At 45.4% G+C, this 18,789-nt stretch overlaps 1 protein-coding gene across 1 annotated transcript in view; it reads right to left on the bottom strand.

The window, feature by feature from the left end:
- LOC149361862 (uncharacterized) overlaps nucleotides 1-18,396 on the bottom strand; it is a 105,385-nt gene extending 86,989 nt beyond the window's left edge. Inside the window, exon 1 of the mRNA XM_089572857.1 lies at nucleotides 18,296-18,396. The gene's annotated coding sequence lies outside the window, so the exon portion shown is untranslated. The remainder of the gene's footprint in view (nucleotides 1-18,295) is intronic.
- Nucleotides 18,397-18,789: the final 393 nt, after the last annotated feature.

The raw sequence follows: 18,789 nt of genomic DNA, 5'->3' as shown, positions 1-18,789 counted from the left end.
GTAATCTGTCCTCTGTGGCACTCCCTTTCACGAGGGAGTGCGGTAGGGTACAGATCACGCCCTTTTTTAGTATTTTCGGTTTTGAGTGCACGTATGTCTGTGTACAACCATATCTCTCGTCGGGTCGTCTAACTGGTGGTTAGATATTTCCCTGAAAGCGCTAGAAAGGTAGGTGGGCGGACGAGATTGACCAGCTTGCGGGTATAGGGTGGCTGCAGCTGGAGAAGGAGAGGGTTAATTGGGGAGACTTAGGAGAGGCCTTTGCCCTGCTGTGGGTGTAGTCAGCATGATGATGATGATGATGATGATGATATGTAGAGGTGGCGACACATACGCAATGAAGATACAACGTAACATATAGTTGCCACTTCCGGTCTGGTGCCGTCATGTTTAGCTCTGAGATTTAGGTTAGCGCCGACGCATTTTTATGCGAAGCATACTACTTTAGCTACCACTTCAGCCCTTCACCGTGGTTATGCGCCTCCAAATCACGTTATACATGACGTCACACCACGTGACACGATGACGTCACGACAGTGGAGAAACGGGGGCCCACCTCGCGCCGTCGCTGTGGTTGTGCGCCTCCAAATCACGTGACACGACGCCACACCACGTGACACGAGGACGTCACGACAACGACGTCACACCTCGTGACACGATGACGTCACGACAGTGGAGAAACGGGGGCCCACCTCGCGCCGTCGCTGTGGTTGTGCGCCTCCAAATCACGTGATACATGACGTCACACCACGTGACTTGATGACGTCACACCACGTGACTTGATGACGTCACGACAGTGCAGAAACGGGGGCCCACCTCGCGCCGTCGTTGTGGTTGTGCGCCTCCAAATTACACGACACGATGATGCTTCGCATTCTCCAGGCTTAACCAAGTTAAGCATCAGCCATTTTTTTTCTCAGTGAGGCTTCTAATGATATCGTAACACAAAAGACGACAAGCGAGCTCTTGAAAAGTTGTTGTACCTAAGGCTAAACTTGGGGGGCCTTTTTAACCACAGTCTCGAAAATGAAACTTCGATGATACCTGCTGTAGTGTCTACAATGAGCGCCTGATGTTCTTGCGATTTTGCCGCCAAAACTGGGTTTTAACCAGTTATATTACGCTGATACGGTATGTAGGCGTCATCACCGATGCAACGACGGCGTAGAGGTCGAGCATCCGCCTCGCGTGCTAGAGGTCCGGGTTTAGAATCCCGGTGCCGTGCAGTTCTCCACCGGATTAAAAAAAAACTGCCTGTCGAAAGAATTGCATAACTCTCAGTCCCCAGCGGCTCCGGAGCAAACTGTCCAAGGCGGCGGTGAGACTCGTGACAAAACGGGAGGTCTGAGTCTGAGAATCTCTGGCTTCGAACAGGCCGCCATTGGAAACTGAACCTGGCAATGTTGCACGCTAGAACATTATCCAGTGAGGCTAGTCTAGCGGTGCTGTTAGAGCAGCCAGCGGGTATTAAATCGGACACCATAGGGCTTAGTGAGGTTGGGACAGATGAGGCGTGTACAGTGCTAAAGGGCGGGCATGTACTGTGCTATCGTGTACAAACGAGAATTGTTTGTGGGATTTCTGATTCATCGAGATATAGGTGATGACGTAGAGGAACTCTATAGAATTAACGAGAGGGCGGCAGTTATTGTAATTAAGCTTAATAAGAGGTACAAAGTGTGGCCTTTTCTACACGACGCATTTATCCGCCCTTTTCCAGCGTAGTGCTGAGACATTCTTTACCGGAAATGCAGTTTTATGACAGATAAACAACTTCACATTGTGTGGTGCATGTCACCCTCATCGTTGGCTGCTAAATTATAGATTTTACCGTTTGTTGGTAGTAAACTTAATTTTGAGATGGTAAATATTATGCTGGACCAGGTTTTCTTTCCCAAAAAAAAAGCTTGGTGTTTACACCCGCATCAAGCCACTGGGGTATATGTTTATTTTTCTTGTGGGTGCACGTACCTATATTTAAGCTCGTGCTGAAGTCCCGAGGTAAGTGCCGGATACGCATCGCGGTGTCAGCACAGATTTCTCGTAGATATGCTGCATTGCACGGACGATTCAAATTCTTTTCCATTAAGCAACTCCGAGATCGGATGGGCCAAAGACCAGAAAAGTCTGGAAACCTACACAGAACTGGTTCGGTATGCTGGAAGATGTTATATTTGGATACATGAAGGAATTAAATTTTTTTCTGAGATGGAGACCGCATTCAGCCTGCATATTTGGAGGCTTCTTCTGTGATTGCCTTTCTTACTGAGGAAACGCGCGCTGTAAAGTATTAATAGTACTACAAAGTCACCTGAGAACATCTCAATGCCTCCTACATTGTGGATCCAAAAGCTCACACCGCAGCAGCTCCCTACCCCCGTCTCAATTTTTACAGGCCTTAATGAATGCCAAAACACAGCCCACATCAAAGTGCTCATTATACGTGCCGTAGACAATGATAAGTAAACATACAGAGATCCATGGCTACCATAAACGCACAGTTAAGTTCTGATGGCATGTCTCAGTTCGAACAGTATCGAGAGAGCGACGCCATGCACGTATGACACGCTTCGTCTAAATTCAAGGTAACAGGGAACAGCTGAACCCTTCGTCATGTGGTCTGCTGAAAAATTGCGCGTAATGTACACGCCTGCTCGAAGAACCAAAAGCATGCATTGCATGGCTTGAGACAAAAGTCTATGAACGAAACAACGACGGAAAGTTCGCAGTCCCTCAGAGATGTCGAGACACTACTTCAAAATGCTGCAGACGACTCGGGCAACATTTTATTGTTCGTCGCATGAAAAGCGGTATTTGTCTAAAAACATTTATACCATAGAGCCTCATACCTGGCCTTTGAACGGGACAAAAGAGTTTTTCCCAAGCGGCTGGATGACAAAAGGTCGTTGAGAGCGCTTCATAGGAGCCTAGGATTGTTTTGAGCACAAGATATGCTAGAGCGACATAACAATCCTTTTTGCAGAAACTTCCTCCCGCGAGACTTAACGCTGACTTTGGTCCGGGCACCCTTTAAGGCGCTTTGCATACAGCTGTGTCCAAGTCAGACTCAGGGGGTCTTCTAAGAGTGCGCTTAAAAATAATTTCTTTGTTTCATAGCGATTTTATCATCATTCGCCTTGCAACTAGGATGTTTTCTTATGACATGGAGTGACCGCAGGACAGGGTATTTCACAAAGCAATCAACTTGGTTCCTCGTCTTGCAGGTAGATTTCCCACAGACCGTAACTAGTGCTACAGCACGATGTTCCGCGCTTATCCATGCTAAACCGTCTGCTATTTTTTTTATTCTATGCCAGACATCTGCATAGACAGCAGTGTACACCTTTTCAGCTTGTTTTCCACTCTATAAAGAACGCCATATCTTGCAGCAGCCTTCTTCAGATGTTCTCCGAAATTTGCTATCCTATGTTCTCGTGAATGCCGTATTTTCTTAGACTGCTGCTTGCCTCGCGTTCTCGCGACAATTTCAAGGAGCGCCTCTTTGGGGCTTGAACAGGTGCCGCTTTTTCCCAGCGGGCCGTGACGGCATTTTTTTGCACTGTCGCATGCGAACTGATTGTGAGCATCCACAAGCCACGAACTACGACAAGCGGTCGGAACAAACGCGGTGAAAAGGCTGAGAGAGTTTCGTAATCATTTTAATCACGTGGTTGCACAGTGCTTTACTACTACGGCAGCGGTTCAGGAGTGACGGCTTTTCGTCCTAACAGATGAAGACAATCACGCGTGAAAAAAATATTTACACTGCTGAAATTTTGTTCCACATCCTAACTGTGTCCTTTTGATAAACGAGGCTTTTATTGACGATATCCCTCGGGAATGCACAGATACCTTCTATAGAAAATGCCATTCTCTGGGAACTCAAGTTAACAATCAGCGATGCCGCTCACCGCGAGGCTAGTAACCATTGTCTGTACTTTTCCCTTTTGCCAATAAACGCACTTTTGAAATAAATACTGTTCGGGAAGTGTTCTTGCTTCTTACTAGTCGAGAATTTCCCACACAGTTTTCAACCACTTCAAGCCACCAACGCAAAGGTTCGCGTCCTGTAGCAGCATAATGCGAAAGGTCCAGCTCCCGTCATGAGGCAAGTTGCCTGCAAAATTTGCCGGCGTGTGCCGCTATCAATGCAGCTCCCTCGTAACCATCCCCCGCGCCACAATGTGCCACAGCTTTGAATCATCCGGTCAGTAGGCATTTGCTGCTGCTTCAAAGCAGGGGTGAGCGCGGGACGTCCAGTAAACCAGCTTGTTTCGAAGCGGAACTGGTAAGTAATGGTACGGAGAAAATGTATCCGGAACACCGACACTGTAAACTCGGACTGAACGCACCCGAAAAGGCACGCGTAGTGAACTGTGGTCCAAAGCAAGTGTGACGTCCAGCTTTTGCTAGTAATGGCAGTAAAAAGCCTCTGGAAATGCTGCAGTGTGATGACTCCGGCGCCTCCAACGCCATCTATGGGTTGCCACCGGCCGCCTTACTTACTTACCTCCTTATACTAAAATAAATATAGGATGGTTCCTAATTTGTGCACTAGTCTGCGTAACCCACTGCAAAACCTGTTTTCGAAAGCCTCTCCCAGATGGCATTTGCTTGGGCACGCACTCCCGTTCGGTCATAGGGCAGGCAAGAGGCAACAGAATACTGTCAATGGGAGCTAAACATCGAAGCCGTGAAGCCACTAATAAAGTTTCTGCCGCTACTGTAACACTTTGGGCTATGAAGGTAAGACCATAATGGTCCATGAACCATGGACACTTTGGAGTAAACGGCAACTGTGGTATCTGAGGAGTGTGTCAGATGACGCATCACCTCCTCAACGGGAATGGGAGGCATCAAAATAGAAAAGGTTTACAACCGTTCTTGGTATTTCTGGCGGAGGTGTCAGCCTCATGCGCAACAGGAAGAGCTCCGAATAAGAAGAATAGTCGATTGGATCAAAAAAACTGAAAAGACATGCAGATAATTACTAGAAACTTATTCTAGAAAAGTAAAGGTGGCAAGGTAGTAGGGGATGGGATAGCTTCTAAAAACGTTCGCAGGGACATACGATTAGGTTATGTGATGGCAATGCGCCAGCATTAGAGGCTGATGATGGCTTTGCACCGAATGTTGTGTCATTCTTTCACAGTTGTGCTTCCGAACCCCTACACACTGTAATCACAATCACGCATACATATTGGAGTGAAAAGGTAGAAAGCTGTCCGATAGGGCACTCCCTTTCATGAGGGAGTGGCGTAGGGTACAGCGTACACCCTTCTTTAGTATTTTCGGTTTTGAGTGCACGTATGTCTGTGTACAACCATATCTCTCGTCGGGTCGTCTAACTGGTGGATAGATATTTCCCTGAAAGTGCTAGAAAGGTAGGTGGGCGGACGAGATTGACCAGCTTGCGGGTATAGGGTGGCTGCAGCTGGAGAAGGAGAGGGTTAATTGGGGAGACTTGGGAGAGGCCTTTGCCCTGCTGTGGGTGTAGTCAGCATGATGATGATGATGATGATGATGATATGTAGAGGTGGCGACACGGACGCAATGAAGATACAACGTAACATATAGTTGCCACTTCCGGTCTGGTGCCGTCATGTTTAGCTCTGAGATTTACATTAGCGCCGACGCATTTTTATGCGAAGCATACTACTTTAGCTACCACTTCAGCCCTTCACCGAGGTTATGCGCCTCCAAATCACGTGATACATGATGTTACACCACGTGACACGAGGACGTCACGACAACGACGTCACACCTCGTGACACGATGACGTCACGACAGTGGAGAAACGGGGGCCCACCTCGCGCCGTCGCTGTGGTTGTGCGCCTCCAAATCACGTGATACATGACGTCACACCACGTGACTTGATGACGTCACGACAGTGCAGAAACGGGGGCCCACCTCGCGCCGTCGTTGTGGTTGTGCGCCTCCAAATTACACGACACGATGATGCTTCGCATTCTCCAGGCTTAACCAAGTTAAGCATCAGCCATTTTTTTTCTCAGTGAGGCTTCTAATGATATCGTAACACAAAAGACGACAAGCGAGCTCTTGAAAAGTTGTTGTACCTAAGGCTAAACTTGGGGGGCCTTTTTAACCACAGTCTCGAAAATGAAACTTCGATGATACCTGCTGTAGTGTCTACAATGAGCGCCTGATGTTCTTGCGATTTTGCCGCCAAAACTGGGTTTGAACCAGTTATATTACGCTGATACGGTATGTAGGCGTCATCACCGATGCAACGACGGCGTAGAGGTCGAGCATCCGCCTCGCGTGCTAGAGGTCCGGGTTTAGAATCCCGGTGCTGTGCAGTTCTCCACCGGATTAAAAAAAAACTGCCTGTCGAAAGAATTGCATAACCCTCACTCCCCAGCGGCTACGGAGCAAACTGTCCAAGGCGGCGGTGAGAGTCGTGACAAAACGGGAGGTCTGAGTCTGAGAATCTCTGGCTTCGAACAGGCCGCCATTGGAAACTGAAACTGGCAATGTTTCACGCTAGAACATTATCCAGTGAGGATAGTCTAGCGGTGCTGTTAGAGCAGCCAGCGGGTATTAAATCGGACACCATAGGGCTTAGTGAGGTTGGGGCAGATGAGGCGTGTACAGTGCTAAAGGGCGGGCATGTACTGTGCTATCGTGTACAAAGGAGAATTCTTTGTGGGATTTCTGATTCATCGAGATATAGGTGATGACGTAGAGGAACTCTATAGAATTAACGAGAGGGCGGCAGTTATTGTAATTAAGCTTAATAAGAGGTACAAAGTGTAGCCTTTTCTCCACGACGCATTTATCCGCCCTTTTCCAGTGTAGTGCTGAGACATCATTTACAGGAAATGCAGTTTTATGACAGATAAACAACTTCACAGTGTGTGGTGCATGTCACCCTCATTGTTGGCTGCTAAATTGTAGATTTTACCGTTTGTTGGTAGTAAACTTAATTTTGAGATGGTAAATATTATGCTGGACCAGGTTTTCTTTCCCAAAAAAAGCTTGGTGTTTACACCCGTATCAAGCCACTGGGGTATATGTTTATTTTTCTTGTGGGTGCACGTACCTATATTTAAGCTCGTGCTGAAGTCCCGAGGTAAGTGCCGGATACGCTTCGCGGTGTCAGCACAGATTTCTCGTAGATATGCTGCATTGCACAGACAATTCAAATCATTTTCCATTAAGCAACTCCGAGATCGGATGGGCCAAAGACCAGAAAAGTCTGGAAATCTACACAGAACTGGTTCGGAATGCTGGAAGATGTTATATTTGGATACGTGAAGGAGTTAATTTTTTTTCTGGGATGGAGACCGCATTCAGCCTGCATATTTGGAGGCTTCTTCTGTGATTGCCTTTCTTACTGAGGAAACGCGCGCTGTAAAGTATTGATAGTACTACAAAGTAACCTGAGAACATCTCAATGCTTCCTACATTGTGGATCCAAAAGCTCACACCGCAGCAGCTCCCTACCCCCGTCTCAATTTTTACTGGACTTAATGAATGCCAAAACACAGCCCACATCAAAGAGCTCATTATACGTGCCGTGGACAATGATAAGTAAACATACAGAGATCCATGGCTACCATAAATGCACAGTTAAGTTCTGATGGCATGACTCAGTTCGAATAGTATCGAGAGAGCGACGCCATGCACGTATGACACGCTTCGTCTAAATTCAAGGTAACAGGGAACAACTGAACCCTTCGTCATGTGGTCAGCTGAAAAATTGCGCGTAATGTACACGCCTGCTGGAAGAACCAAAAGCATGCATTGGATGGCTTGAGACAAAAGTCTACGAACGAAACAAATACGGAAAATTCGCAGTCCCTCTGAGATGTCGAGACACCACTTCAAGATGCTGCAGCTGCAGACGACTCGGGCAACATTTTATTGTTCGTCGTATGAAAAGCGGTATTTGTCTAAAAACATTTATACCATAGAGCTTCATACCTAGCCTTTGAACGGAACAAAAGAGTTTTTCACAAGCGGCTGGATGACAAAAGGTCGTTGAGGGCGCTTCATAGGAGCCTAGGAATGTTTTGAGCACAAGATATGCTAGAGCGACATAACAATCCTTCTTGCAGGACTTCCGGCCTCCCGCGAGACTTGACGCTGGCTTTGGTCCGGGCTGTGTCCAAGTCAGACTCAGCGGTTCTTCTAAGAGTGCGCTTAGCGCTAATTTCTTCGTTTCATAGCGATTTTAACATCATTCGCCTTGCAAATAGGATGCTTTCTTATGATATGGAGTGACCGCAGGAAAGGATATTTCACAAAGGAGTAAACTTGGTTCCTCGTCTTGCAGGTAGATTTCGCCACCTGTGCTGATTCTTATTTTTCTTGCTTGACGTGCATTTTGGAAACACAGCCTGGTTCCACAATGCCTAGAAGATTTATTTTATAAACCTTGGTGTTTTAGCATTAGAGTTGCGAACTATTCCGACAATTTGTAAGACATTTTGTATGTTATTCAATAAATAACCATGCGTGTTATCGGCTTGAAAAGAAATGAACTGACTTTCTCTAAACCTGGATATGTTTTATAGGTCTCAAAATATTTGCTTAGAATCGAAATGAAAAATATACCTGAAAGAGCAAAAAGACCCTTCCAAAGCAACCTCCATTTAGTAGCTTGTACACATACCCTTTACTAGATGTGTGTGCCTTACTGGGTCTATACCCTTGTCAGTGAAATCGGGCGCCATAAACACGTCTGTGCGTGTGCGTGTGCGTGTGCGTGCGTGCGTGTGTGTGTGTGTGTGTGTGTGTGTGTGCGTGCGTGCATGCGTGCGTGCGTGCGTGCGTGCGTGCGTGCGTGCGTGTGTTCGTTCGTTCATTCGTTCGTTCGTTCTTTCGTTCGTTCGTGCGTGCGTGCGTGCGTGTGCGTACGCTGTAGCATGTCTCTGCATCTCTTGCTACAGCATGTCTGTTCACTTTCCCATCAAAATATGGTTTTGCCCAAATTTTCCGCTTTCATCCAATTTCATGACTTTATTGAACCTTGGCTGTAACCGCGCATTCAGAACGGTATAGTTATGCATCTCTAGGACCCGAAGGCGCCGCCCAAATATTAGTGGATCTCATAAATGCATTCAATGCTGATGTTTTCAATGTATTGTCAATAGCTTGAAACCTCTCCAAGTGCTTGCTGTTCAAACTGCGATGCCGCATCGCTCTGAGTTGGAAATGTACCGGTCAGAAAGTGGGGACAGAACACAAAATTGGACCTGGCGTCAGCAGTCAGAATCTCCGCAGTGAGAAGACCCGTGCCGTCGATGAAAGCAACCTGGTGCAGTTGATGACCATATGTGCTAATTAAACAATTAAATTAATAATAATTAGACATTAGGGTAGGAATAGTCACCAGTCTGTGCACACTAATTGATAATATGAATCTAAGGAAAATTTTGTAACTTAAAATAGAGAACTGGCAGCAGGCAAGCTCAAACAGGCAAGCTAAAAAACAGCATAAAAACGATTACCTTCACCCCTGAGCTCTAGATGAATACTTCGTCTAGTAGAAATATAAAGTAGTTAAGAAAAAAACAAAAAAAAACAGCGACGGCTTCACAGCAGTAAAGGTCAAAAGCGGGTTAACAGGAACAGTCAAAAGCAGTGCAGAGTGTCGATATTCCAAATGGGCATCACTCTCGTGAAATAATGTTGCTGCGCTAAGATCTATTTTTGCCATATTTTCGCCTCTCGTTGCGTTTTCTAATTCTGGAGGGAATCCATGCTCCACGGTATGGCATGGAATCGCTCCTGCACAAGATGGCACGTAGCGGTAAAGCGTGAAACACAAACTGCATGTTACGCAGACCTCACGTCGAAAATGAATATAAAGATTTTATGTTATGTGTGGATGTTTTATCTGGAGTGCCACAGGGTTCGGTGCTCGGGCCATTACTGTTCCTCATATTCATCAATGCTATACCTGTCGGCCTCAGATCCACTGTCAGACTGTATGCTGATGATTGCGTTTTCTATTCCCCTGTCACATGCCTTGATGATCTTTGCGTATTACAGGCTGGCCTTGACAGAGTTTGCGAGTGGTGCTTGAAGTGGGGCATGGCATTGAATGTGTCTAAGTGTTTCCATGTGCAATTTACAAACCAAAAAAAAAGAAAATTCTTGGATCGTACCTTTTAAACCATGACACTATCCAAACTACTGATAAGGTTAAATATCTTTGTTTTATACTCACAGCATCCCTCAACTAGACAGCCCACGTTCACGTGATAACTGCCAAAGCTTCTCGTCTGTTGTATTTTTTGCAACGGAATTTCAAAAGCTCTCCCCAGGTATTAAAAGAAACATTATATTTAACAAATCTCAGGCCAGTATTAGAATATGCATGTGTAGCATGGGACCCTTTCACGGGTACATTCATTGACAAGTTAGAAAGGGTGCAGAAACGCGCTGCAAGGTTTGTGACTGGAAATTATAATTTTCAAATAAAGACCTCAGAACTTCGCGACCGCACTGGTTGGAAGACTTTAGCAACCCAGAGAAAAATATGCAGGCTGAAGTTCTTGCTCAGCATTTACAATGATTGTACCGGTATTAATAGAAACACTTATCTAAAGCAGCCATTTTACATTTCGGACAGACTCGATAACACGAAAAAGATTAATAGTTATCAATGCCGCATTCATGTTTTTAAGTATCCGTTTTTCCCTAACACAATCCTGGACTGGAATAAGGTTCCGAATGATGTGGTTTTGCACCTGATTTCGAAAGTGCTGTTGAAGCGATAACCTGATGTATTTCTTCCAGGTCTCGTGCGTTTACCAGTGCTGTGGCATCTCTCATACTACTTGTATACTCATTTAGTCTTCTTTTAATACGTTGTGTTATCCTTGCTGACATGTTTCCCAATATCTGCTTTCCATGTGTTATTGTATATAGTAATATCCCCCCTACAATAATGCCTCATTGGCGCTGTAGGTACGTTGTATAAATAATTAAATAAAGATATCCGGTGGTGGCGACCCGGGCTCTGCGGAGCTCCACTGCGGCGGTAAACGCAGCCAGTAGTTATGCGAACGAGGCTCCGTATTGTAGGTAGTTTTGTTGTGGTAAGAGGACTTGCGCCCAAAGAGTGATGGGGTAATAATTAGCGCCCTTCTATGGTGGGGAGAAAATTAGGGGGAAAAAATGCTTAAAAGTTGTTATTATGGGAGTAGAAGAGAAGTATCAGTCTCACCGTTAAACAGCGCGCTAACACGGGACGAAGAAGGAAGACACGCACAAACATGTGCGTGTACGAAGAAGGAAAAAACGCACAAACAAACGCACAATAATATTCTTCGTCCCGTGTTAGCGCGCTGTTTTGCGGTGAGATCACGTACCAACTGGCCCGGCAGCTATCCTTAAAGAAGTATAAGATACTGGCGTAAATTACTACATATATTTAGGGACTTCTTTTACCGCTGTTGATGTCGTTCAGCTCCCTTCCAGCCTGAATATAGTTCCATGTCAAACCTTTCCATGAGTAATTTCATAATGTTGGAAAGCACATGCCGATATAAATGAAAGTACGTATCAATAGACATTAACAATAGAAAGGCCATGGTACCAAATGTCGCAGTTCAGAAATTAAAAAAGTGCTTCGCGCACACACTCAGTGGGAGATCTTGTGCCAAAAGGGCTTGAAAAATATTTGAAATATGAACCTTTCTCGACATTAGCAACTAGCTCGAACTTTACATCTCAGAAAAAGAAGAAATGTTCTTTCTTTAGGAGCAGAGAAATGCGCCAGGGTGATTAAGAACCAACTATTTATCATCGGGTTTAGTTAGCAATGTTGATTGAACAGGCCTGGAAGGGAACGCTAAATATATGCAGAAATTTAAAGTTTTGGTCGTGTAAGTAGCAAGATAAAATGTTAAATAGTAATATCAAAATATTAAAGCTTGTGAAGGTGGAAGGAAAGACAAAGCCTCTAAACAACAGCTCTGCCAGAAAGCGCTGGTCAGATGATAATACATAAATTGAATTGCCACTGAAATTTTCAGTGGTAAGCGGCATTGTAATTAGTCTGATATGTGAAATTTAATGGTAAGTGGAATTATTTATTTATTTTTTTATTCATTCTACTTACATCGCCCGAGGGAGTTGTCATGAGGTGGTAAAGTACATCAAAAGCTAAGAAATAATTCATCACCACAACAAAACAGAACATAGTAAACGAAAAACAAAGAAGCATTACCTGCAATAGAGGGACGTATAGATAAACCCTAACCAACTTTCAATTCATGATACATCTTTCTATGCACTACGCGTCCGCGCAACAACTACGAGAACACTAAATGTAAAATGATCACGACAATTTCTAAGGCAGCCTGGAAATTTGGAAATGCAAAAACGTCATTCTGGAACTTATTGTGATGATTTATTGTGCTGCAAAAAAACGAGTACTTCAGGATATTAATCCTGCAGTTATGACTTCTAATTTTCTCCTTATCATCCCTCCTCCTGAAATATACTGAGGCGCCTTTAAGCAGAGTGTTTTATCGATAATGGTTTTATTGTTGTTGATTTCATGCAGTAACTTTAATCTCGTTGCTTTTCTTCTGTGGGATAACAGTTTCCACCGCAGCGATTCTTGAATTTCGGGCCCCCTAACATGAAATTGTAGTGAAAGCGACTAAGTCTATGAGAGACACCGTAGTGGAGGGCTCCGGAAATTTCGACCACCTGGGGTTCTTTAACGTGCACTGACATCGCACAGTACACGGGCCTCTAGAATTTCTTCTCCAAAGAAATTCAACCGCCGCGGCCGGGATCGAACCCGCGTGTTTCGGGTCAGCAGTCGAGCACCATAACCACTGAGCCACCGCGGTGGTGCTACGCTTTTTTGGTTGGTTGGTTGGCCTCAAGTAGAATGGCACATACCCACTACGGGGGAGTGGCCGAGACACAGGCGGTGAACTGTTTCAATGATTAGCAGTTTTAGAGGAAAATGAGTATTAATAGGGTATACGCTGGCAGATTGGACGACGCAACGAAAGGGGTCCTGTTAGCTGGGAGATCGAAGATGGGACGACGGCTTTATGTGCAAATTTGAATGCAACATATGGAATGGTTCAATTTTGTATTGACTGAAATGTAGATCCTTTTTCTCTTTGTTGATTGAGCGCATTCCCTCATTGCTGATTGTCAATCGCAAGTTTTGCGTTTCCTGATTTAAAATATAGTTGCTGCCGACCTTGCCTTTTTTTTTAAATGATAAACAACATGCGGAAACATTCAGCTGTATTGAGAGTCATATTTCATTTTTCGCTCTGTGCGCTCCCCTTAACAAGATCACACTTCACTACCAGGGTATCAATCGCGCTTATGACAGGCGCGTAAACCACAATGTCATCAGCGTAAATTCTAACAAGGAAACACGGATAGCTCGGTAGATCACTCACAAAAGCAAGAGATAACTATGGCCCGAGGACAGAGCCTTGCCGAACGGCCAATATCACATCAGGAGATTGTGAAGTAACAACACCGTTATATGCGCTTGTTGCTTTCGTTCGTAGAAATAATCTCGAATCCTACCAAGAATTTTAGAAAGGATACGTAATATGACAATGTAGTTAAAAGCACAGAATGAGACACCACATCGAAAGCCTTGCGGAAGTCAAGAAAAATCGCGTCGATATGAACACCGACATCTGTACGTACTACGATGTCATGAATGCATTCCGTGAGCTGAGTCGTGCAAGACAGACCTGAACGAAATCCAAATTGATCTGGGGTGAAGAAATTGTTTTCATGGAAGTGGTTGATAAGGCGAGAATATATATGATATGTCGTAATGTTTTGCAAGTACCCAAGGTTAGGAAGACTGGTCGATAATTATATGCATTTGAGCTATTACAATCTTTATGTATGTGTGTTATACGAGGTCTGTTAGAAAAGTATCCGACATTTTGCCCAAGAAAAAAAACTGGCATAACTGGAGCGTTGGAAACCTAATTCACCTTCAAAGTAGTCTCCTTGGGACTCCACATACTTCTTCCAGTGGTGCTGCCATTGTTGGAAGTATTCCGAAAAGGCCCCTTTCGGAATGGAGTTTAGCTCAGCTGTCGTTGCAGCCATAATGTCTTTTCTTGTCTGAAATCGCGCTCCTTCAATGGCCTCTTGATTTTGGGAAACAGCCACAAGTCACAGGGGGCCATATTAGGAGAGTAAGGAGTCTGTTGAACTACAGCAGTCTGGTTTTTGTCGAAAAAAGTGTGAATTTAGTGCGAGGAATGTGCAGGAGCACTGTCATCATGGATGCGCCAATTTCCTGTTGACCTCAGCTTCGGCCTCTTGCGCCGCACAGTACTACGCCGGCGACGGAGGACGTCCCTGTAGTATTCTTTTGGTCAATGTTTACTTTGTGGGGTGCGTACGCGTGGTGTGCCACACAGAGGGAGCCAAAGAAAGCAGTCAGCATCACTGACATTGCTGCGCACTTGGCGGGCCTTCTTTGGTGTTGGTGACGTGGAATTCTGCCATTGTGACGACTGGGATTTGGTTTCCGGGTCGTACCTGTACACCCAAGAGTCGTCACCAGCGATTATGGTGTTGATGAAGTCGGGGTCACTGTTTGTGGAATCCAGCATATCCTGTGAGCCTTCAACACGAAGCTGCTTCTGCTCCACCGTGAGCAGCTTCGGCGCGAATATCGCCGCATCTTTCTCCATGGCCAAATTTTCGGTGATAATGGAATGTTCAGAAAAATTGGTGATGTCCACCTCTTCCACAATTTCTCGGATAGTCACACGATGGTCCCGCGGCACCACAGCGTTCACTTCAGCAATGACCTGGCCATTTCGGCATGTTGATGGCCGACCGGAGCGTGGTTCTCTGTGCACCGATGTGCGGCCGTCTTTAAACCAATTGTACCATTGCTGCTCATAGCATTGTGCTGCTCATAGCATTGTCACCGAAAGCCGTCTGAATATTCCGAATAGTTTCCACTTGTCTGTCGCCTAGTTTCTGGCAAAATTTGATGCAGCATCGTTGCTCCTGTCGCTCCGCCATTTTCCTTCCAATGAAAAACCGACGAGAGCACTGCGCACTTGCTCACTCAAACGCTGCGTGCCAGTGACTGACGCTATCGGCAGGCGAGAAAAAATTTGTGCATCCGCACGAAGGCTCAAGGTAGGCTGGTGCAAGCGTGCTTGTTTCAAATCCGTCAGGTGTTCGTAAAAAAAATTAAGTCGGATACTTTCCTAACAGACCTCGTATTCGCAAGTTTCCAGTCACTGGGAAGTTTATGACAGTCTAGTGATTTATTGAGTATTGTTGCCATAAAAGGAGCTATTTGATTTGGACAATCCTTCAAGCTATGGTTAGGAATATGTCAAGACCGTGAGCAGAACTCGAATTTAGATTATACAACACCGCTTTTACACCCGTCTCAGTACTATGAAATCTTGCATTTCTGGCAAACGGGCGGATTCATGTGGGACCGGACTGTGTTCTGATTGAACACTGATAAGTACTGATCGAGAGTATGCGGTAAAAATGGTCGGTTTATTTGAACCTTCTCCTATTATTTCATTAATGTACACCAGAGATGGAATTCCAATGTTGTCTTTCTTGGTATTTTTCATATGTTCCATATTTCTTAGAGGTTAACCTTGATCCTTTCGGCTAAAGACGATTGATTTAAGTGTTTCGCACCTTCCAGTTCTTTCTTAAGTATACCCGCCAATACCATTAGCCTAGTAAATAATTACTGGCTCCTTTTACGATGTATTTCATATATCGCGGCCTTTCTTCTAATAGATGTGCGCAGTTCCCTTGATATCCAAGGTTTGGCAGTGCGCTCTTTGCCTGACACTGGCTTGGCAGATACGTAGGCTATGATCAAATAGAGAAGCGTTTCCTTTATTGTTCCTCCCAAGCCCTCTATGGCACATGTTTCGTCATAAGTGAGAAACAAAGGAAGGTAGGCAGCTATTGCATTTTTTATAGCATCGTAGTCACCTCTTTCGTACAAAAATACTTGCCTTGAACGACAAAAGTGAAGAGCATATTTTCTACGAAAAACAGTGGCAATAACAGCTTGATGGCCACTTATTCTCGATGTCATTACAATGGAATCAAGTATATTATTTTTCCTGCAAAGGAAGAAGTCTAACACATTTGCACCAGTTCTACATGAACGTGGCGGCAAATCGACGTTATGAGAACAAAGAATAACTGCGCAAAGAGGACCGGACAAGAGAGAATAAGACCCACGCGGCACAAAACGCAAACTAACAACGGATTTATTCCACCAACGCCTCATTCCTTCAACTACACAGTGCATGCGCACCAACCACAAAGGCAAAAGCCACAATCATCTAGTGAAATCAAGAAAGAGTTGAAGTACAGGTGTACGGAAGCATCGCTAACACATTTGTCAGGCCCTAATCTCGCCATATGCAAGGCTTCGATAATTTCCCGTTCTTTCTTATTCCTCGCTGTCCAATAACCTTAGTCTTGTCTAAAAGCGGATTACAATCTTTGTCATAATGTTGCAAGTCTTACAATGCTTAGGCAGATGCTCACCCCTTGAATCAGCTAAGGAATTGGCATGCTCTAATAATCTAATGTTGATGCAGCGGCCAGTTTTCCCGACGTACACCTTACCACAGCTCAGCGGAATCCGATAGATTACATTCGGTTACATTCACGAACTTATTCCTGTGGTTAATGCCGCACACAACCTTCTTTTGCTTGTCTTTCCTCGCTAAATTGCACAAACGCGACAGCTTACAAGGTGCAGAAAAAAAGGACCTCTACGCCGAGTTTACCAGCGGCCCTCTTCAGGCCTTGCGATACCCTGTGAACATAGGGCATAACTTCATACTTCCGCCTCTCCTGTGCATCCGCCACAGAGATTTTGAGTTTGGGCCGAAGGACTTCAACAGAGACTCAGCGACAGCCTGAAGAAGGGCCAGCGGAAAACCATCAGACCGAAGGCGATCAACCCGAGCATCAAAGCTGACCTGAACTTTATGTGGATAGGACTTGGCTAACGAAGCCCTGAGGAAAGTTGACGCAATACCCCTCTTTACCAGCTTCGAATGGCACGAGTTAAAGGGCAGGAGTGCCTTTTTCTACCTAGGCTTGTACGATGAGCAGATGTGGTCAGGATCGTTAAAAAATAATTTTAAATCAAAGAATTGCAAACAAGAGTTTCCAGGAAGTTCAATGGTGAAATTAAAACTGGCAAAAGCAGACTTAAAGGATGCTATAACCTCCATCACCACCTGTGTCAAGTCGTCGTTGGGGTCAACATTTAAAAGTATTAAAAAGTGGTCGACGTATCGGAACACCCGAACGATACGGTCGTCTGATAGTACCCGCGATAGCGAGCGGTCAATTTCAACTAAAAGGATCTGAGATGAAATTGGAGGTACACACGACCCGATAATAATGCCGCGTTTCTGCACGTAAAGTTTATCCTGTAAAATCAGAATCGTTGAAGTAAGATATACCTTAAGCAATTACAAAAAGCCTTCCACCGAAATACCGTACGAATTCTGGAAATACACAGCACCAGAACGTTCGATACGTTCCGGACTGCAGTCAACAGGTCATCATGGGGAAGGGAGCAGAACAACCATTCGATGTCAACCGAGAAGCCCGAGTTAACAGCAGAGAGGCTATCCCCTAACATTTCCGCCACTCGTTCCGAGCTGCTGACCTTGTACGGATTGTCAGGCGCCAGACTTCCCAGATGGTGCCGAAGGTAGTGACTGACCACAGCTTGGCAGGATCCAGTTCCTGTGACAATGGCTCTAAAAGGGCACTCCATCTTGTGGCTCTTGGCACTGAAGAACACATTGAGCACTAGGACCTTGTTTTTTACCACTTCACTTTTTAGTCGGTCGGGTTTCAGATCCCTTAACAGCTCAACCGCCCTTCCCTTCGCTTTAGACGGCTTTAGATCTGTTCTCCTAAAGTTCTTTAAGAAAGCTGATATGGCTTACTCAGTAAAAAGCTTCTGGGGCAAGAACACAAAGCCTCCTTTTTTGTCGGCCATCATCAAAGCGAGGTCAGAGTTTCTAAAATACCTTGCCACGGATCCCACCATGGAGTGTTCTTTCTTCTTGCCTTTGAAGGTGTTGCGGATCGGATCAACACATTCTAAATGGCAATGATCTTTCTCTTCGCCTTGAACTTTCTCAGCAATCCTATGCGCCGCAGCCAAAGCCTACGGCTTGCTCAGGGGGACTTCCTTCGGGCCCTTGTTGAGGACACTCTCAACGTAGTGTGGAACGATCGCCCCTGCAAGGTAGACAACCGGAACAGCACCAACCTGGTTTTTGAGGACCTTGGGTAGGCTCAGTCGCCACAAGTTCCAAAGGAACTCAGCACTTGCTTCAGCAAGGACCTGGTAATCCTTGAATGCCAGGAAGCCTGCAGGGCCCGTTCCCTTCCAGCTGAAGCACAGAAACCTAGCCAGTCTTGCAACAGGCGGACGTGTCTCCGTACCAACTAGCCCCTCACCGCACTCTTCCAGATTTCATTTCTTCTATATGGGGCTCTTTTCTGTGTACCCTTTCCTTCGAGGATCAGAGCGCTGCGTGCACTAGCCTCATCGCTGCAAAAACTTGCTAGGCCAGGTGGTTGGGCTACTGCCTGCGCAAGAATCTGCGCCCACTGGAAGTGTTGGTCTTCATCGCGATACTTAGCTGCTCCGAAAGGCACTGGAAAAGAATCACAAAGATTCTGTGAAGCGAATGCTGGAGACACGTCCGCCTGTTGCAAGACTGGCTACGGTTTCTGTGCTTCAGCAGTCTAACAAACTCA

This window comes from Amblyomma mixtum, chromosome 2 (genome assembly GCF_055824585.1).
Source record: "Amblyomma mixtum isolate Tamu chromosome 2, ASM5582458v1, whole genome shotgun sequence".
Lineage (NCBI taxonomy): Eukaryota > Metazoa > Arthropoda > Arachnida > Ixodida > Ixodidae > Amblyomma > Amblyomma mixtum.
This window is presented reverse-complemented; position numbering and strand designations above follow the sequence as displayed.